The sequence below is a fragment of the Panthera pardus genome, unplaced genomic scaffold, assembly GCF_024362965.1.
Source record: "Panthera pardus isolate Hobbes unplaced genomic scaffold, ASM2436296v1 HiC_scaffold_6, whole genome shotgun sequence".
In the NCBI taxonomy this organism is placed as follows: domain Eukaryota; kingdom Metazoa; phylum Chordata; class Mammalia; order Carnivora; family Felidae; genus Panthera; species Panthera pardus.
In genome coordinates this window covers 82,384,767-82,407,470 of record NW_026526991.1, presented here as the reverse complement: position 1 = coordinate 82,407,470, position 22,704 = coordinate 82,384,767, and the positions used below count along the sequence as shown (strand labels likewise).

Sequence of the window (22,704 nt, the reverse complement as noted above, 5' to 3'; positions counted from 1 at the left end):
ACACACAGGATACATAAAGTGGATTGTAGGAGTGAACTCCTGCCATCACACACAGGATACATAAAGTGGATTGTAGGAGAAGTGTGGGTAGGGGCCTAAGTAGAGCTGTATTTATCCACACCTAAACTCAGTTCTTGCCTTGCAGGGAAACATCTATCCCAAGATACCCTAAATGAGATGCAAGATACTTCAAACCCCTTTTCACAGAGAGTCAGTGTGGATTGAGGATCTAGACAGAGTGTTTCAAATACTTGCTCTATCACTTACTGGCTGTGGATCATGAGCAATTCACATAAACTCATTGAGCAACAATTTCCCATTCTGTAAAACAGTATCATTTCTACTGTGTGGGGTTGTTGGGATATTTAGCAATAGAAGGCTTTTAATACCTGGTAGATATTGCTATAAATATAACATATCTTCATGTTTTTCCTAAAACACACACAAGTGTATGCACATATACAGTGTGGTGAGGGGGAGAAGAGAAGAGGGAGAAGAAAATGGGGCAATGATTCTATGTCATTGAGAAAGAGGAGGCCTATAGAAATATGCTTTAATTACTTTATTATTTCACCATTCTAGGAATAATCTAAAGCTCACCTGAGCTATGGATTTTACTTCTAGAGTTAGCTTCCATTCAGAGAAATATATTACTTTAATTTCTCAGAGAATGGGCAAGAAATTTTCTTGGAGAGGGAAAGGGAAAGATTGCCCATTAGCCATATCCTCCCAGAGCGGCTAAATATTCTAATCCACCTGGATGAGCCACCCCTGCAAATTTTGCAAGAATTTTGGTAATCCAGCCATGGAAAGGAGTAGGATATGTGAAGGGGAAGGGGGGTGGGTGTAGTGAACCTTCTCTTCCTCATTCCTGCTTGCCACTCACAACCGTGTGTGTGTGTGTGTGTGTGTGTGTGTGTGTGTGTGTGTGTGACTTTCCACAACAGTATCTGTCTTTCCAAGGCAGAGGAACAAAGCAAGGACTTCCTTTCTTAAAATACTATCTTCAGCGCCTGCCATTTCACCAAGACTCTGAGAGTCTATAGTGGATACATGGAGAGCTGCCCAGATCCCCCTGCAGGCTGAGCCTCTCATCCCCTCTGCCACTGGGAGAACTGCCTCCTGACAACTCACAGCTGATTCTTTCCCCAGGAATTACCCTCAAAGGGAGCTTCCTTGTTCTCCTGTGGGAGCCCATAACCAGCGACTACTTGACCTGGGGGTACAAACACCCTGTGCCTTCTCCTTAACTGAGAAAAGGCCAATCCAGTCTGGAACTCTGCAAGGGATCTGCTGAGACCTCTGTTGAAGCTGCATCAAAATTGAAGTCTTCTTCTGTCTACTCTGAATGGATGCTGGCTCTTCCCTTTTCCCTCACTCCCTAATAGGTGTTCCTGAGAGTTCTCCCCAGTTCACTTTGGCATGCAAATCTCTATCTCAGAGCCTATGTCAGTGAAACTCAGCCTACAAAAGTGGCCTTCAACAATATTGGGCAGAGTATGGTAGAACCATGCTGCTGGCAAGATTCATGACCATCCACTAATCATATGCACAGCTGCCAGGGAGGCAGCATGCTGTGAGTATCTGCTCACTAAAGGCTGACTGGAGACCTGCATTTATCATAGAAACATTCTAGTGGAGGAATTAAGCACCTGGCGTCTCAAGCCAACTGCTCAGGTGGAATCTCACCTCTTTGCCACTTGATGGTTATAGGTCCTTGGACAAAGTCCTTAATCTCTGTGTAGCTTAGCATCTGTCCTTCATAATAGTACCTACCTCATATACATATGTGTGTATATACATATATATACATATATATAAACATAAATATAGATATATGTATATACATATATCTATATAAATACACACACATATATAGTATCTACTTAATAAATTTGTTGGGAGGATTAACGGAGTCAACACGTGTAAAGAGCTTAAATTAGTCATGGAAGATGGTATACACTCAGTAAAACATAAAACATAACACATCTGGATAACTCATATGTGTATCTGTATTTAAGAACATCCAGGTTAGGGGCACCTGGGTGGCTCAGTCGGTTAAGTGTCTGACTCTTGGTTTTTGGCTCAAGTCGTGATCTCACAGTTTCGTGAGTTTGAGCCCCATGTCAGCCTCTGCACCGACAGCCTGGAGGCTGCTTGGGGTTCTCTCTCCCTCTCTGCCCCTCTAGCCAACTCTCTACCCAATTTGTGCTCTCTCTCGAAATAAATTTTAAAAAAATAAGTAAACTTAAAAATAAAAAAGAACATCCAGGTTATCAGAGTACTTGAATGCATTGCATATTTTTATCTCTATTATTTAAGATACTAAATTCCTTGAGGGCAAAGATAATGTACTTAATGATTAAATATATACTAATCCACAGTTCATACATTTGTACATATCTATGTATTTGTAAAAGCATGTGTGCATATAAAGTATGACTATGTGTCAAGCTGCCTCTCTAAAACTCTACTTATACAAGGATACCATATAAAGAGAATCAGAGATGTAATGACCTTAGACAAAGGAGCTAGAAAGAACAGAGGCACTGAGCTCTCCATTGTGCACTCCACTGGTCTGCACTCTCCCCTTAGGCTCTGATCCCTTACTTTGAGAAGGCTTCTTTAGCAAACAAAGGAACACCTTAGAGAACAGGACCTAGGTCTTGACCTGAATAGTTCTGGCTCCTACCTATGGAGACAAAGGGTTAGTCTGCATATTTGATGCTTGAAATTGTGATGATTTGTAAGATAGTAACTGATGTGTTATCATCATGCAAGGGTTGAAACAGATTGAAGGCAGGACTGTAGGGAATCTAAGGGCAATCTTAGCTTCCTGTAGGATGCAAAAGAGAAACCTGGTCCCAGCTCTTGAAAAAATGATTGCATGTTTTCCAAGTGTTTCTGCATTGTGTATTTCTGGGCTACATGTGCATAGAAAGAAGAATGGGGTGATAAAATGCCAGTCATTGTCCACTTAAAAAAATTCAGAATCCATCCCAGGGCAAGCTGAAAACTGGCCTAGAAAATAGCAACGGCAGGAGCATTGTTATCAAATACAAGGAACAATAACAATAATGAGCATTAGGAGGCTGTTTACAGGTTACAAAGTATTTTCAAACACAACGTTTTCCATCTTCATGATGGAAAACCACCAAAGGAGTAGGTGTGTTTGATATTACCGCTACCTGCAAACGAGGGGACTTAAATTGATTCAGAGAACTTCCCCAGGTCACACACCTGCGCCAGGACTGATGTGCAGTTGTCACTCCAAGCCCTGGGCACATTTCCCTAACTCCAACAGTACCTCAGTTTGATGCTCTCTGCTGAGCTATTTCATCATAGATCATTGAGTATGTAAGGTAAGGAGTGAAGTCAGAAACGTGAACCACTTATACAGATATAGTATTTCTCCCACCCAGAACAAGGTCAGTCACTCAGTACCAGAGATTTTTTTTTTGTGCACTGAAGACCAAATGTGAGAGTTTTTTTTAGAGATTACCTGATTTAACCCATGGAACTAGAAAGCATTTTAGCATGTACGGATAGAACGTTTGTGTTCTCATACTTAATAAATCCAGCCTTTGTTTCCTATGAGACCAAAACCACTCTGAGACCAAGTTCCTACCTCAAGAACTTTGTAAGAAGTACACAGACCTCTTCACATATGAAGGTGAAGGAATCTGGAATAAGGGGTAAGGCAACTGAATAGTGGTCCCCTTAGAATTCTGGGCAGGAAAACAAGAATTTTTTATCACCTGTAATTGTCATGATGAATTCAAGCTCCTTGTGTCCCACCCTATCCCATGAACATTCACTATTTTTAACTGCCTGACCTATGCATGGATCTATCTGAAGAAGCACCCATGACAGCAATTTTCAAGTATGATTTTTTAAATGTAAAAATCATAAATGTACAAGTTGCTGAAAAAAAGCTAAAAGAAACTCTAGAAAGGATTGTTAGGCTTACCTAAATGTTCAGGTGTATGAGGCCTAAACCAAAGAAAAAGTAAAGCTTTCATATTCCATGAAGGAAATGTGGATTAAAACACTGCTTGTTTAATATTCTACTTAGTTTTCTCGAACCTGTAAAGTCATTTTCATTTCTTAAACTTATTACCAAACCCCAGAGAGAGGATTAAACCTGAATTTGTTAATAGGTTATACTTAAAGCTTAAATGTGTGATATATGATTGGGGAAAGTATATATTTGGTTGCTGCTATGTGGATCTCACATTTGTTCCAGTTTGATTTGTGAGAGGCTATTCTTAAGTTGCTCTACTTATTAGCTATTCTGATCTCTAGGGTGTCCATTTATGGCATGCCAGAGGGGAACATAACATTAAGAGCAGATTTTTCTTAGAGCAAAGTGGGAAATCTCCATGAACTTTTTAAACGGAACTTTGAATGCACTCCAATCTGGAACACATAATTATTTCATGCTGACTAAAATCAAGAAGAAGTAAATATGGGACTATACTCACAGATGTAATTACAAATTACAACCTGTGCTTCATCACTGCCATCGACTCAAAGATACTCTTTGCTGGATTTCTTAAAATGATGACTCCTTATTTCTGTAACTTAATGGAATCTTGAGTATAATGTAACACTAGGTCATTTCTAGGCAATTCATGGTGCCTGGTGACACTTGTTGGAACTGGAGGAACATTTCTAATGACAAAATGTGTTCACAAGCACACACAAATTTTTTTTATCTTCTTTTTCCTCCTTTTCTATTTATTTAATAATTCCTTTTAAAAAAAGAATAGGAATAGTCTACAATAACTCCTGAATTACTTTTCATAAGTGTTACTTAAACTCATCATTTTATAAATACACCTTGAATTATTTTTACATAAATGTGTGATAACCCCATGTTTGTCAGAAAGAAGCTCATTTGCCACTTTCCTGTCCATTAGCCTCTGAGATACTGCCTCATATTTTCTATGTGTACCTGGCATCTTTCCATCTAGAAAAATGTCATATCATTTATAAATTTGAAGTTTTCAGTCATCTATAAAAATTTTAAATACACCCAATTCTAGTATTCATCCCAGGTACTCATTATTTGTACTTCTATATTATTTATAAATATTTTTTTTAATTCTTCTTTTGTTTTAGATCTCCAAGCTAGTCATTTATCCATGTCAGAATTTGTTCTTCAATCCCCTGATAACTTCCTCAAAATTTTGCTCTGGCCAAATGTTTATTTGTATCCTTAGAGGAAAATAAACCTTTTTCCCAATAAATTATGCTTCTTGGGCACTTAATGAGTCTCTGTTTAATCTTGGTTTCCAACAGCTTTCCAGGTATAGAAATGAAACATTCTAGGCTGTTGTATCCATTTCTGTGCCCCTTCTACTGGATGGAGGGCATTATGGAAGACTATCAAAAGTGTTCTAGCATAGTCCTGCAACTGCTATACAGTCCTTATCCTTTACTATTTAAATCAAATGTTATCTCCTCTGTGAAGTTTTCTATGACTCACCCTATTCCTATCATCCTACTTGCATGAACAAAACCAAATATATTTGGGAATCGGTGAGTAGGAACACTTTTTCCTCAAAGTCCAGAGGGATATAAAACTGGTTGGATGAGTTCATAGAGACATTTTAAGGCAAACAGGTAGAATAATAGGAGAATTTTCGTTAAACAATATTGACCACCTATCTAAAGCACAGTGGCTTTAGATAGAATATGGACCCAGCTAACTGAATACAAATACAATTTTTTTAACATATAGGGCTATTCATGTACTCCATTTCTTCTTCAGTGAGCTTTTGTGGTTTAGGTCTCTTTAGGAATTTGTCAATTTCATATCAGTTTTTATAATATACTTTTCTTATCCTTTATTTTTTTAATGTTTATTTTTGAGAGAGAGAGACAGAGGGCAAGCTAGGGAGGGGCAGAGAGAGAGAGAGAGGGAGAAACAGAATCTGAAGCAGGCTCTGCTGAAAGCACAAAGCCCAACACGGGGCTCGAACTCACAGACCACCAGATCATGACCTGAGCCAAAGTTGGATGCTTAACCGACTAAGCCACCCAGGTGCCCCTCTTCTTATCCTTTAAATGCTGGTACTGATGGAAACCACATAAGGATAGACTCATTGAATGTGTAAGAAACAATTTAATTTGTTGGATCTGCAGAGAGGTTCCCTTTTGCTTTATAATATTGGTTATCCAAGTTTTCTCCTTTCTCTTTTTTTTCCTGCTCACTCTGGATAAAGTTTTACCAATTTTATTAAGCTTTCAAAAAAACAGTTTTTTTAAAATTTCATTGATTTTTCTCCATTGTTTTTCTGTTTACTCTTTCAGTCATTTCTACTCTTATCTCCATCATTTCCTTCCTTCTGCTTATTTTGAGCTAAACTTGCTCTTCTTTTTCAAGTTTTTTTAAGATCATTGATTTGAGACCTTTCTTCTTGTCTAATATAAGCACTTAACATTATAAGTTTGTCTCTAAACACTGTTTTGGCTTCATCCCACAAGTTTTTATGTTGTATATTCATTTTCACTCAGTTCAAAATATTTTATAAATTTTCTTGTGATTTCTTCTGTCACCCATAGATTATTTAGAATGTATTATTCAAATTTCAGATTTTCCAGATAAAATTTGTTATTGATTTGTTGCTTAATTCCTGCTCTCCGTCTGGTCCTGAGTTTGAAGTTGTGACTTTGAACTCACTGTCTGGGCTATGATGATAGGTTCCCTACTAGGATTTGATCCCTGAAATGTGCCCTCCAACTTCATACCCTATCCTCTTGCCCTTCAGTACTCTTCATGGGACTCATCTGGAAGTGTCTGACTATCTTCTATCTGATGTAATAGAGGGATAATAAACAATGGTAGATTTGATAGGAAATCAAATACAGATCAGTTAAAAAAACTACCAAAGTGCATTAAGGATTTGAAATAATTTAGATTAATAATACACACAGAGTAAACTTCTCCAGAAATAGTCACTGAGGAATAGGGCACTGAAAATATATAATAAGGTTTTACTCAAATTTAAGAATTAACAGGGTTGATAAGATCAAGGTATAGAGGACTTTCAATTATTAGTAGGACTCTTCTTTGAAATAACCCTATAATTCTTTCCAAATTATCTTCCCATTTTTCCCCATTGTCTTCTCAGTGCAGATATATAATGATTATGTGAATTAAATATTCTATTTGATACCAGAGTTACAACAGAGAATATTACCAGGTTGAGCAAAAGTGTAATCCCTATTCTGCTTCAATGACTATAATCACAATTATATAGAGAGGCAATTCCTTTAATATTGGTGATAATATAGTCCAGTCTATTTTCTAACTTTTCAAAACTTAAATTCATGTCATTAATGTTTCAGGTGTGAGAATTATAACAAGGAGAATTTTTTATTAAAAGTGACCTTATTTTTAAAAGATATATACTGAAATATATGTAGATAAAATGATATTTTTATAAAAATCTAAATGTAATTATTTATTGGAAGAAATTATACTGGGAAAAATTTTCAATTAATCTCAAATGAAAAGTACAGGAAGAAAAACAGCTGAATTATACAGGATCTCGTGTCTATATCCCCTCCATATAAAGTCTTCAGACAGACATCTCACACAATGATACACAAACAAACCAATTCATAAACACATCCCTTAATCTGAAGAAAGTCATGATTGATATTCATGGAAGCCAGGCCCTACAAAATATATCCTCTAAATGGCATGGAGCAAATTACCAATAACCAAAGGAGATGCTTAAACAGGCAATTAAAACGTGAGGATGCTACTTAATCTGATTATAGACAAAGCTGGGGCCTACCTCAGGTTGATCCCCTCTGTGCTTCCTAACTCATAATTCCCCTTCTAAGATAGCCTGAAAGAAAAGAAAATAAAGCAGCTTTGACTAATAAATTGGGTTATGTCTATATGTACAAACAAAAAGGGTAACTTCTCAGCTGAATTTTATCTCTCTATGCTCAGGAAGCACAGGATCCTTACTCACTTGTAAAAGTAATATTTATCTTTAATACTGTGCATTTATTAATCTAGATATAGCACTAACTATATTTATAGGGTTTAAATTATCATAATTCATATCTGTAGAATTTGATGAAAAAAACTACAAAGACACCAGGTATTTCCATCAATACTTTAATGGTAATTGATTTTTTAAATCAGCAAGTTAACTTGCAATGCTGCTGAATCCCAAAAACCAATCAATTTTCCTACTGTTTTAAGTTATTTGTCATTTTGGGAAATGAAAAATAATCTTCTTGTAAAAAATTAAAACATACAATTTGCTTTTGGGATTAATGTTGTGACATTGTGTGGTATCACTAATTTAAGAGGATTAATTAAATTTTGCTAAAAGTCTTTGGATATTAGATTTTTAAAAATGTTTTATAATCATAAAATATATCTTAGACATAAAATCAGATTCCAATCTATAATCAGTATGGCTTAGGAAATTTGGCTGAACAAGAAGGAAAAGGCAAACAACAGGGGAAAAAAAAAACAAATGGAAGGTTAGGGGGTGAGGTTTTAATTTTTAGAAAGGATAAAAACCAGTTCAATAGTCAAAACTTGTGGTTATTTATTATAAACATAGTGGAGAGATTGAATTAAAAAAATCTTGCCTCGCTAGCCATCTGTCCACACTCTGTTTACTGCTGCTGCTCTGAGGAAAATAACTACATCCTGGGTTGAACCCAGGAATACTAGGTTCATTATTATTAACATTCTCACTAATGTGCCTTAGTCGATCTTTCTGCAGTCTAGAAAAATATGATAAATAAAAGTCAGATGACAGAGTGTGGATTGATCAAATGTCATATTTATCATTTTGGGTTTTTTTTAAGTTTATTTATTTTTGAGACGGAGACAGAGAAAGCAAGCTGGGGAGGAACAGAGAGTGTGAGGGAGAATCTCAAGCAGGCTCTGCACTTTTAGTGAAGAGCCCTACACAGAACTCAAACTCACAAAACTGTGAGATCATGACCTTAGCTGAAATCAAGAGTTGCATGCTTAACTGACTGAGCCACCCAGGAACCCCCCATTCTGCAATTCCTAACACCCCAGAATTCAATTTCAGTCTCAACAGGAATTAAAGAATACTAACATTATACTGTTCCAGTTTTTAAAATGAAGCCTAAAATACCACGTAGAGCAATGGCTGGGGAAGAAAACAACAATAAAATTTGTTTTGTTTGACAGTGACTGACAATAATATTATTGACCATGTCTGTCTATAAATACTATTGTATTGTGCAGCTCTTTCCCCTCACGTATTATCTAGGTATGGAATTAGTTGATCAACTTGTTACCATGGATACTAAAAAATCTGACAAAGTGACCTAAATGTAGATTATGGGTAAAACTGTATTGGTATTTGTTGCTTATTGGTATTTGTAACTTATGCTAATGCTCTGTCCTTCCTCATTAGAAAGAACAGCCTTAGGGAAGGGGTCCAATGTCCCCAGAGATTCTTATCCCCGTGGGTCCTGCTCTCACCTTTTACCTTCCTTGGCTCCACAGCTCTCTCAAGGTTCTGAACTCGTAGACTCTACTATCTACTTGCACAGGAATTTAATGATACCACCACTGGTCCCAACTGCTTGTCTCTGGGATACTTACATCTGATCTCTAGGGATTTACTAGTTTCTCTCTTTATCTAAAATAAGTTTGGAGAATGTTTTATTTTGTCTTAGCTTAAAAAATGCTTAACCCAGAAAATTAGGAGGAAAACAATGAATTTAAAAACAAAACTTCAAATTCTTGTTCTACCTTTAACTCACTATGGATCTTGAGTAAGTTACTTCACTTTTAATTATTCATTCAACCAACAGTTACTGAGGAACTACCACGTCAAATAGGCTTAGGCAACAGTTATGCAAAGAAAAATAGTAAATAATTCTGTTCTCAAGGAGCTCACAATGGAAAACAGAAGATAGACATATACACCAATGTTTGCAAAGCTGGGTGACACAAATCACAATAGGAGGAAATTATGAAGTTCTTAGTGGGTCATCTAATCCAGACTGGGAAGCTCAGGGCAGGCTTCTAGGAGGAGAAGAGTCTGAGGTGAGGTCTTAAGGATGAGTAGGAGACAACCAGTTCAAGCAGGAATGAGGTGAAAGAGGGAGTGCAAAAGAAGGAAAGAGTGCAATGTTAATGGCCTTAAAAAGAGGACCATTCTACATCTAGCCATTCTACTTGACCCACCATGAAAAAGTGTCATGATAATATAAATGCCATTAATTAGCTTTTAAAGCCAAACTGCAGATAAAAGTATTGTTGATGGTTTCAGCATGGAATAATTAATAACATTAAATGTCAACATTATTTAAGCATATAAAAGAAAATTATTACATCTAACCTAATTCCACTCCTTGGTACTTACACAAGACAGATGAAAACATATTTCCAACAGAAACCAGAATAAATATATTATTAGCAACTTTATTCATATTAGCTCAAACTGGAAACAACTCCAATGCCTATTAACAGTGAAATAGATAAGCAAATTATGTATATTTATACAATGTAATAATAATCAGTGATAAAAAGAAATCAACATTCAACAACATGGATGAATCTCAGACATTATACTGAGAGAAAAAGCCAGACATACACATAAAGGACAATACTGAGATTACATTTATGTGAAATTCTAGAAAGAAATCTACTCTGTGATAAAAAGATCAGATAAGTTTTTGCCTCTTGCAGGGGCAAGACACTGACTAGGAAGGAGCACAGGGGAAATTTATGGAGTGTTGAAAGTAATAGAGATGGGGGTCACACATGTGTATGCACTATTACAACTCACTGAATTGTGGTTTTTCTTTCTTGAGGGGTTGGCAGCAGGGTGGGAGGACCCTGTGCTTGCCTCATCCCACAAATGTGACTAGATGGCTATCAAATCATCTTAAGTGCCCCAGAGGTCAACCTGGAGACTGGCAGAACAGGCTCCACAGCTGAAGTTTGAGAGGAGGTCACATTGAGGAAGGTGGGAATTGTGATGTGGTTTGAGAGAGAGACAGATAGTGGCCCCTATGGTGGGGAAGGAACAGAGGTCACAGAATGGGGCGAGGGATGGGCTGGTACGTGGTAGAGTGAATGGGGAAGACGGGTCCCTATAGCAATTGGCTTGGAAAGCAAGAGGGGCCAATGAGTTCTTGCAACTAGCAGGGCTTAAAGCCTGGAGTTTTTGAGGTCAGCAGGCTTGGCTGGGATAGAGCCTGGAGGGCATTGTGCCACTCTTGGAGAGAAGGCAGGGCAAATAGTCCACAGACAATGCAGCATGGAAACAGCAATCAGAAGAGCACCTAGAGCACACAGTGGGAGGTTGTTTGCTCATCTCAGAGCATGTCCCAGAGAGTCAACATTCATGGAAAGACCCCTTTGGGGGGTTCCCCTTTGGGAACAAAGGAACTGGAAGCCTCCATTTCCCTTGCCTGCCCCTAGCATAAGCAGAGGACCACCTGTGGCAACCAGCTCAGCCCTGACATTGGCTACCTAATTTGCCTGCACCAACCACCTTCCCCCACAACTCCAATAAAACTGCCTTTCCCAGTCACACTTGCCTCAGTCCAAGCATGGTGGGGGCCCACCCCCAGAAGACTAGTACAAACCCTGCCAATACCACATCTCCCGAACCCAGGAGTTTTGCAGGGCCTCAGATCCAGCAGCAGTGGCAACGGGTCTCATTCCACAAGCAGACCAGAGCACACCTAGTAAAAATGCACCACATTCAGGCCACTGACCAAACACTGCCCACAACAGGCAAAAAGAGCCTCTGAAGATGGCTGGTCTGAAAGATAAAGTGGCAGGGTGAAACCACAGAGCACACACAACACACATTGGAAATACTCCCTGAAGTGCCAGGCCTTGGGGAACAGGGAACCCTATAGGAGCTCTTATTCATATGGTCATTACCTTCAAGAAGACGAGATGTAGCTAACTTTACTAACACACAGAAATGGGCACAAGTACTTAGACAAAATGAGAAGACAGAGGAATTTGCCTCCCAAAAAAGAATAGGACAAGGCCACAGACAGAGATCTAAGCAAAACAATAACATGGCTGATGGAGTATTTAAAGCATTGATCATAAGCAGAACCTGAGTGGCTCAGTTGGTTGAGTGTCCAACTTTGGCCCAGGTCATGATCTCACAGTAAGTCAAAGCCCTGCATCAGGCTCTCTGCTGTCAGCTCAGAGCCTGGGGTCTGCTTTGGATTCTGTGTTTCCCTCTCTCTCTCTCTCTCTCTCTCTCTCTCTCTGCCCCTCCCCCACTTATGATCTCTCTTTCTCTCAAAAATAAATAAATAAACATTTTTTAAAAAATAAAGCATTGATCATAAGGATACTCACCAGACTTGATAAAAGAGTGGAAGACATCAGCAAGACTCTTAACACAGAAATAAAATAGAATGAATCAGAGATGAAGAGTGCAATAAATGTAATTAGAGGCCCTTTTGATGTAATGAACAGCAGGCTGAAAGAAGCAGAGGAACGATTTAATAACCTAAAAGACAAGAGTAATGTAAAGTAATCAAGATGAACAAAAGAAACAAAAAAGAATTATGCAAAATGAGAATAGACTTAGGGAACTCAGTGACTCCATCAAATGTAATAACATTCATATTATAGGAATCTCAGAAAAAGAAGAAAAGGGAACAGAAAATTTACTTGAAGAAATAATAGCTGAAAACTTCCCTAAACTGGGGAAGGAAACAGATAACCAGATCCAGTAGGCATAGAGAACCCCCCAAAAAATCAGCAAAAGCAGATCCACACCAAGACATATTATAATTAAAATGGCAAAATGTAGTGATAAAAAAATTTTAAAGCAACAAGACAAAGGAAGACAGTTACATACACGGAAAACTCCATAAGGCTCTCAGGGAATTTTTCAGTGGACACTTTGCAAGCCAGAAGATATTGTCATGATATATTCATGTCATCATATATGTCATGATATATTCAAAGTACTGAATGGGGAAAATCTGCAGCCAGAATATTCTATCCAGCAAGAATATCATTCAGAGTAGAAGGAGATAAAGAGTTCTCTGGACAAACAAAACTTAAAGAGATTCAAGACCACTAAACCAGTACTATGAGAAATATTAAGGGGATTCTTTGAGTGGAAAGACCAAAAGTGACAATATGAATGTAGGAAATACAAAACCAGTAAAATTGAGTGATTTCATAAAATATCAGTCAAGAAACTCACAAGATAAAGGGATGTAACATATGAACCCATATACCTAAAACATGAGGAGGAGAGGAGTAAAGAATGGATTCAAACTTAAGCAACCATCAACCTAATAAAGACTGTTATATGCAGAAGATGTTATATACAAACCTAATGGTAATCAGAAATAAAAAACCACTAATAAAATGAAAAAAAAAGAGAAAGAAGTCCAAATATATTACTAAGGAAAACCAGCAAGCCATGAAAGAGAGAAAGACAAGAAAATAGAGAAAATCTTCAGAGACAACCACAAAACAGGTAATAAAATGGCAATAAATACATAGCTGTCAATAATTACTTTGAATATAAATGGACTAAATACTCCTCCAATCAAAATATATACAGTGACAGAATGGGTTAAAAAACAAGACACATCTATATGCTGCTTACAAGAGATTCATTTTAGACCTGAAGACACCTGCAGATTGAAAGTGAGAGCATGAAAAAACACTTATACAAATGGATGTCAAAAGAAAGCCAGAACAGCAATAGTTATCTTGGGCAAAATAGACTTTAAAACACAAACTGTAACAAGAAACAACACTATATAATAATAATAAAGGGGGAAATCCAACAAGAAGATATAACAATTGTAAATATTTATGCACCCAACATGTAAGCACCCAAATACATAAAACACTTAATAAGAAACATAAAGGAACTAATCAATAATAATACAATAATAGTAGGGGACTATAACACACCACAACCATCAATGAACAGAGATAATCCAAACAGAAAAACAACAAGGAAACAGTGCCTTTGAATGGCACACTGGACCATATGGGTTTAACAGATATATTCAGAACATTCCATCCTAAGAAAATAGCAGAATACACATTATTTCAAGTGCACATGGGGCATTCTCCAGAATAGATCACATACTAGGTCACAAAAGAAGCCTCAACAAATTAAGGAAGATCTAAGTCATGCATCTTTCTGACCAACAACACTGTGAAACTACAGAAGTCAACCACAAGAAAGAATCTGGAAAGATCACAAATACACGGAGGTTAAAAACATGCTAATAAACAATGAATGAATCAGCCAGGAAATAAAAGAAGAAATAAAAAAAGTACATGGAAACAAATGAAAATGAAAGTACAATGGTCTAAACCCTTTGGGATACAGCAACAGCAGTTCTGCAAGGGAAGTTTGAGCAATACAGGCCTAACTCAAGAAGCAAAAGAAAAAAAAAATCAAATAAACAGCCTAACTTGAAGGAACTAGAAAAAGAACAATAAATGAAGCCCAAAGTCAGCAGAAGGAAGGAAATAATAAAGATTAGAGCAAAAATAAAAGATAAAGAAACTAAAAAAACAATAGAACAGATCAATGAAACCAGGAGCTGGTTCTTTGAAAAGATCAATAAAACTGATAAAACCTCTACCCAGAGTTATCAAGAAAAAAAAGAGAAATGAACAAAATCAGAAAGGAGAAATAACCAATACCACAGAAATACAAACAAGAGAATATTAAAAACTATATTGAAACAAATTGCACAACCTAGAAGAAATGAATAAATTCTTAGAAACATTATAACCTACCAAGACTGAAACAGGAAGAAATAGAAAATTTGAACAGATTGATTACCAGCAAAAAAATTGAATCAGAAATCAAAAAAGTTCAGGACCAGGTGGCTTCACAGGGGAATTCTATAAAACATTTAAAAAAGAGTTAATAATTATACTTCTCAAACTATTGCAAAAAAAAAAAAAAAGAAGAAAAGAAAGGAAAACATTCAAATTCATTCCATGATACCAGCATTACCCTGATACCAAAACAAGATAAAGATACCACCAAAAAAAAAAAAAAAAAAAAAAAAAAAATCTACAGGACAATCTCTGGTGAATACAAATACAAACATCCTCAACAAAATACTAGCAAACCAAATCTGACAATACATTAAAAAAATCATTCACATCAAGTGGGTTGTATTCCTGGGTTGAAAGGGTGGTTCAGTATTCACAAATCAATCAATGTGATACATTACATCAAAAGAGAAAAAGACGGGGCACTGAGGTGGTTCAGTTGGTTAACTGTCAGACTCTTGATTTAAGCTCAGGTCATGATCCCAGAGTTGTGGGATCGAGCCCTGTATTGGGCTCTGCACTGAGCATGGAGCCTGCTTAAGATTTCTCTCCCTCCATCCCTCTCTCCCACTCATGTGCGCGCTCTCTCTCTCTCTCTCTCTCTCTTTCTCTCAAAAAAAAAATAATAATAATACAAAGGATAAGAACCACACAATCATTTCAATAGACACAGAAAAGGATTTGACAAGGTACAACACCCATTCATGATAAAAAATCCTCAACAAAGTTAATTTAGAGGGAATATACCTCAACTTAGTAAAGGCCATATATGAAAAACTCACAATGAATATCATCCTTAAAGGGATAAAACTGAGAACTTTTCTCCTAAGGTCAAGAATAACACCAGGATGTCCACTCTCACCACTGTTATTCAACATAGTACTGGAAATCCTAGCCACAGCCACCAGACAATAAAAAGAAATAAAAACCTTCCAAATGGGCAAGGAAGAAATAACACTTTCACCATTTGTAGATGACATGATACTTTATTAGAAAACTTGAAATATTCCCCTAAAAAACTGTTAGAGCTGATAAATAAATTCAGTAAAGTCACAGGACACAAAATCAGTGTGCAGAAATCTGTTGCATTTCTATACACCAATAATGAAGCAGCAGAAAGAAAAATTAAGAAAATAATCCCATTTACAATTGCACCCAAAACAATAAGATATCTAGGAATAAACCTAACCAAAGAAGTAAAAGGCCTATACTCTGAAAACTATAAAACACTGATGAAAGAAATTGAAGAGAACACAAAGAAATCAAAAGACACCCAGGCTCAGGATTGGAAGAACAAATATTGATAAAATGTCTATAAAACTCAACCAAATCTACACATTTAATGCAATCCCTATCAAAAGATCAATAGCATTTTTCATAGGACTAGAACAAACAATCTTAAAATTTTTATGGAACCACAAAACACCTTGAATAGCCAAAGCAGCCTTGAAAAAGAAAACCAAAGCTGGAGTCATCACAATTCTGGATGTCAAGTTGTATTACAAAGCTGTAGTGATCAAAATAGTATAGTACTGATACCAAAAAGACATGTAGATGAATAGAATAGAATAGAATAGAACAGAATAGAAAACAGAAATAAACCCACAACTATGTGGTCAATTAATCTTTGACAAAGCAGGAAAGAATATATCCAATAGGGAAAAAAAAGACAGTCTCTTCAACAAATGGTGTTGAGAGAACTGGACAGCAACATGCAAAAGAAAGAAACTGTACTATTTTTTTTTACAGTATACCTAAAAATAAACTCAAAAGGGATGAAAGAACTAAATGTGAGACCTGAAACCATAAAAAATTCTGGAAGAGAACACAGGCGGTAACTTCTCTGACATAGGCCATAGGAACTTTTTTCTAGATAGGTCCTGAGGCAAGGAAAACAAAAGCAAAACAAACTATTGGCACTACATCAAAATAAGAAGTTCTTGCACAGTGAAGGAAACAATCAACAGAACTAAAAGACAACTAATGGAATGGGAGAAGATATTTGCAAATGACATATTGAATAAAGGGTTAGTATCCAAAATATATAAAGAACTTCTAAAATTCAACACCCAAAAACCAAATACTTCAATTTAAAAATGGATGGAAGGCATGAACAAACAGTTCTCCAAAATGACATCAAGATGGCCAACAGACTCATGAAAAGATGCTCATCATCACTACCATCAGGGAAATGCAAATCAAAACTACAAGTGATACCTCACACCTGTCAGAATCTAAAATCAATAATACAAGAAAAAACAGGTGTTGACAAGGATATGGAGAAAAAGGAATTCTTGTACACTGTTGGTGGGAATGAAAACTGCTGCAGCCACTGTGGAAAACAGTACGGACGTTCCTCAAAAAGTTAAAAATGGAACTAGCTAAGGTCCAGCAATCACACTACTGGGTATTTATTCAAAGAATACAAAAAAACACTAATTCATAGGGATACAGGCCCCTGATGTTTATAGCAGCATTATTTGCAACAGCCAGGATGTGGAGGCAGACCAATTATTCATCAATTGATTAATGGATAAAGAAGAGGTGGTATACACACACACACACACACACACACACACACACACACACGATGGAATATTATTCAGCCATAACAATGAATGAAATCTTGCCAGTTGCAACAACGTAGAAAGAGAGAGTATAATGTTAAATACAATAAGTTAGTCAGAGAAAGACAAACACCATATGATTTCACTCATATGTGGAATTTAAGAAACAAAACAAACGACTAAATGGGGGAAAAGAGAATGCGAGAGAGAAACCAAGATATAGACTCTTTAACTATAGAAAACAACTTATGGTTGCCAGAGGAGAGGTGGAGGTGGGGGAAGAAAGGGTGAATAGGTAATGCGGATGAAGGAGTGCACTTGTGATGAGCGCCAGGTGATGTGCAGAATTGTTGAATCACTATATTATACACCTGAAATCCTATAAGACTGTATGTTAACTAAGTGGAATTAAAATAAAAACTTTTTTTAAAAGAATGAAAAACAAAAATCTCATTGAATTGCACATGCAAGTTTTGGGGCTTTCACTCTGTATTTTTTATCAAAAAAATGAAAACAACCATAAGCTTTAATCATTAGGTTTGCCTTTTTTGGCAGTATAAGTTAGTCATTCTGAGCAGAATTCTAGCATTTTGAAAATAATGGGAGCCAGGTTTCTCACTGTAGAAAAATTGGTAGCAAATACAGAAAGAAAGAAACTAAAACTGTGCTGTCCAATATGATGGGTATTAGCCACATGTGGCTTTTGAACCTTAAAATATGGCTAGCCCAAAGTGAGGATGTGCTGTCAACATCAAGTACACAGATTAGGAGTCAAGTACAAAATATGTAAAAAATCTAATTAATAATTTTTTTTGTTGATTATATGTCAAAATCATAAAATTTTTAGATATATTGAGTTAAATAATATATTATTAAAATCAATTTCTGTCGTTTCTTTTTACTTCTATAACATGGCAACCAGAAAATTTATAGTTATCTATGTGGTTCGTATTTGTATACGAACAGTGCTGAAATATAATGTAACTTATGGTGCTGGACTGGAATTGGAGCTATCATTCCAATATGTGAAATCAGAGTCCTATCTATCTATCTATCTATCTATCTATCTATCTATCTATCTATTTTTTCTCTGAAAGGGCCTGGAAACAATGACATACCAGGAGCAATGAACATAACTAGGTACCCAAATCTTGGTACCATTCTCCATTAAAAGGAAATATAGTTGATTACAGAAATGGCTGATTTCAGGGCTGAGGCAGAGAAAGTACAGGATGAGTGTGGAACATCTTATTTCAAAAGAAAGTAAAGGATTGCTATAAAAATGATGGAGTATATCAAAATGACACAAAAGAATCACTGGTGCTTCCACTCACCAAATCTACGATAATTTGGGCATCAATATAAATGATGATAGTAATGGATCGTAACCTATTGAATAAGAAACCATGAGGGGCGCCTGGGTGGCTCAGTGGGTTGGGCTCTGACTTCAGCTCAGGTCACGATCTCGCGGTCCGTGAGTTCGAGCCACGCGTCGGGCTCTGGGCTGATTGCTCAGAGCCTGGAGCCTGCTTCTGATTCTGTGTCTCCCTCTGTCTCTGCCCCTCCCCCATTCATGCTCTATCTCTCTCTGTCTCAAAAAGAAATAAAACGTTAAAAAAAAATTAAAAAAAAAAAAAAGAAACCATGAGTCCGTAATCATTATAAATACATACATACATACATACATACATACATACTTCCTTATAGTGGAATGCCAACTAATAAATATAGAAAAAAGTGACGGAGGTAGAAAATTATCAATGAAATTTATCACTGGATAAAACCAATGGGTAAAAGTTTGATGAGAAACAGCATTATTTACCTAGTTTCAAAGTATCTCCCCATATGTCAATTACAAAGGAAAAGATTTTTTTAGAAGAGTAATTTAAAAACTTTGCAGTTGAAAAAAATTATCACAATAAACCCAAACTAATTATGTAATCTTGCTGTCTTGGTGTTTGTAAATATCCCTGAGTGGATTCAACCTCCCCTTCCTATCCCAATTTGATGAAGGAAAATTAACCTCATCTAAGTTTGGTTTTTGAATCACCATTAGAGTCATCTGAATTTTTTTTATGAAATCTAAGACATAGGGGCAGAAAGTCTTCACATCAGAGGTGCATGGCAGTAGTGGGTACAATTAAAAATGTCATTTACAAAGCTAATTAGCAAATTTGGTCAGGAAGCAAATGAGAAAGAATAATACAGGAAACTACACAGTTATTTTTCATAGTTATACTTATTATTGTCATAGTTTATAATGATGTAATTTTAAGTAGTGTCAAAATCTTTTGAAAACCTTTCACTGACACTTCCTAAAAATACTTCATGTAATTTTAAAAACCATAATACATCATGAAGGTAAAAAATTTTTTCTGAGAATAGGACAAATATAGGAAATTACCTATAAAATTAGATATTCTATTCTTAAGTAAACTCAACAATAGCAAAGTATACTTTATGGCCCAACTTGTTTTAATCAACTTCCATATTAAAGTAGCAATAATGCACACACACTGGAGTCAGAACAGTTTAAATCAATTAACAAGGAGTCAGTAACTGTATGGTATCAGGCCAAAAATTTAAAATTCAATTATATGCCAATTGCTGTACAATTTAAATCAAGAGGATCAAATGATTTATTCACTGATTTTTTTCTGTTTGCTTCATTGTTTTAAGATAACCACTTTTCAAAAGATTTGAGTTGTTTACAAAGAAGGCATATGGAATATGTTATTCAAAATGGAGTATAAAAACTTTCCGTGATACATCCACAGCAGGTTTGAATGTGAAAAGGAAGTTGCCTGCTTTCCAGAGTTTTCTGAAAAAGCAAAAGAATTTTCATGGAATTACAAACCAGAAATCTAGCAGTTGACTCCAAGAGAGCTTAAAAAGGCAAAAGGAAGCTTCTTAATGAAAGGGTTAAGTGCTATCATAAGGATTGTAGGTAGGAGTACAGGAATAAAATTTGAATAAATTAGATGGAAAGAAAAACTGGCAGAGACTGGGAATCTTTGTACTTCAAATTAATATTTGTCATTAGGATCAAAAGAATCCCAGATCCTTCACTGTCCAAACCTCTTGGCCTTCAGTAAAACACTTCCTGAGGACTGTGAAGTAATATATTTCATAGATTCCCTAATCTCTAGAAGACAGGGAAATAAGTCATCCTGATCTTTTGGTAAACATGGCATCATCTGCCACAAAAACATAATCATCAGATTTATTTGATTATGAAAGCTTTCAGAGCTGCAAATAATTTACTGTGTTTTTTACAGTGTATTTGCTGCATTAAAAATACAGTGTATTTGCTGCTGTATTAAAAAGGCAATACTACATTGTGTGCGAGTGTGGCAGAGGGGAGGTAAATGTTTGCATACACTGGTCCTACTCTTTAGTTTCTTTTTTCCTTTCTGAAGGTGTCCAAACGTCTGTCTGAGTCATTTACCAATGGAACAAGTGAATGGACGCAGGTATATAGAAAATATGTGTGGAAGGAGCAAGATTGGCTATAGAAATTACAGCATAAAAGCCTTTTCAGAAAAATCAACTGAAGGTATCTACAGTGACTACTTTTAAAATATGACTATCTTTTTAAAAATTTTAACACAGTTTAAAACATTATAAGAGAAAAAGAAAATTCAGACCAAGGGACCAGGAGATAACATAAACATGCAAACTGAGCATTGTTAGAGTTGCCATGATAGTTTCAAATCTGTATTGAACTTCCAGGCAGCCAGGATGCTGAGCACACTATAGTTGTAGAGCTTTGTTACTGGAATAAGGAAATATCCTAGTTTCTCAGAAAAGAAGACTTTCCTTGATTTAAAATTCGAAAAATATTGGGGTGCCCGGGTAGCTCAGTCGGTGAAGCATCTGACTTTTGATTTCGACTCAGGTCATGATCTCAAGGTTCATGAGATTGAGCTCTGAGTCCCGTGTCAGGCTCTGCACTGTCAGCACAGAGCCTGCTTGGAATCTCTCTCTCCCTCTCTGCCCCTCCCCTGCTCATGCTTGCTCTGTCTCTCTCTCCAAAATAAATAAATGTTTTTTAAAACTTCAAAAAATATTTCTCATGTGAAGAAAAGAATAATAAATGCTATAATATAGTATATAGTATCTTCAACTGGATTTCTGTTGCTAATATCAAATGACTGTCTGTGGCATATGATAGTAAAGTACTGTTCAGTGAGGGCAGTCCTAGGAGGGTTAAGGAAAGTCCACTAAGCATACGGCCTTCTGGAACACCACTGTTCTCTGGAGAACACATTATGCTCCTTAAGGTACATCTCAATATGTTTTTCCACTTAATTATATCACTCTAGTCAATGGGATCAATTGCCACAAAATTCATTACCTAGTTTGTTGTATGAACACAGAAACAAAGGCTCTGAAAGTTGGAGGGATTTTAGCGATCTCTTGGTCCAATAATAAATTAGAGCAGCTGATGTCATAAAAGGCATCTCTGATAATCAGTATAGGAACTTGGCTGGCACACCATGATGGACAGTTGGATCACTCTCTCACAAGTCCATCTGTTCCACTGTTGAAGACAACTCTTTTTTACATTATGTTGAAAACTTCTGGACTGTAATTTCTACCATCTTTTAAAGTCTGTCCTCCAGATCAATGGAACAACCCTTCAAATATCAGGAGACACTTTTGATATACCACTTCTGCCTTACCTTCCCTAATCTTCAATTTATGCTATTCGCCTATTCAAATGATGATGATAATAATATTACTTAAAAGTCCTATAACACTTAATTTTTTTATTTTTTTCAAGTTTGTTCATTTATTTTTGAGAGACAGAAAGCACAAATGGGGGAGGGGAAGAGAGAGAGGGAGAGAAAGGGAATCCCAAGCAGGCTCTGCACTAGCGGGTTCCATACCTTCAGTGTGGAGCCTGATGTGGGGCTTGAACCCACGAACTGCGAGATCATGACCTGAGTTAAAGTTGGGCACTTAACAGTAGGTGCACCAAAATCCTGTAACGCTTTAAACTTTTTCCACTGCTTTGTATACATAATCTAATTTTACCATTATAATATATCTCTGAATGCTGTATAATAGGTATTTGACACATGAGAAAACAAGCCTGCCCAAGATCTTACCACTGGTTTATGGTAGAATATAGACTAGAAGCTTGATCTCTTCACTTTTTCCTATCTCTATATTCCAACGAGCATTTATATACTACACTGAACACTCACTAACCACAATAAGTATTTAGGACAAAAATTTTTGAAGTTCTTTTATTAATATTAAAAAAATAATTAGGAAGATACATTTATGGTAATT

At 36.3% G+C, this 22,704-nt stretch overlaps 1 protein-coding gene across 8 annotated transcripts in view; it reads right to left on the bottom strand.

The window, feature by feature from the left end:
* Positions 1–22,704, bottom strand: part of LMNTD1 (lamin tail domain containing 1) — a 443,253-nt gene that overhangs the window by 397,519 nt on the left and 23,030 nt on the right. The window contains exon 2 of one of the 8 annotated variants that reach the window (XM_053894898.1): positions 7,812–7,865. The exons of the other annotated variants lie outside the window; for them this stretch is intronic. The gene's annotated coding sequence lies outside the window, so the exon portion shown is untranslated. The remainder of the gene's footprint in view (positions 1–7,811; positions 7,866–22,704) is intronic. 8 annotated transcript variants of the gene reach the window in all.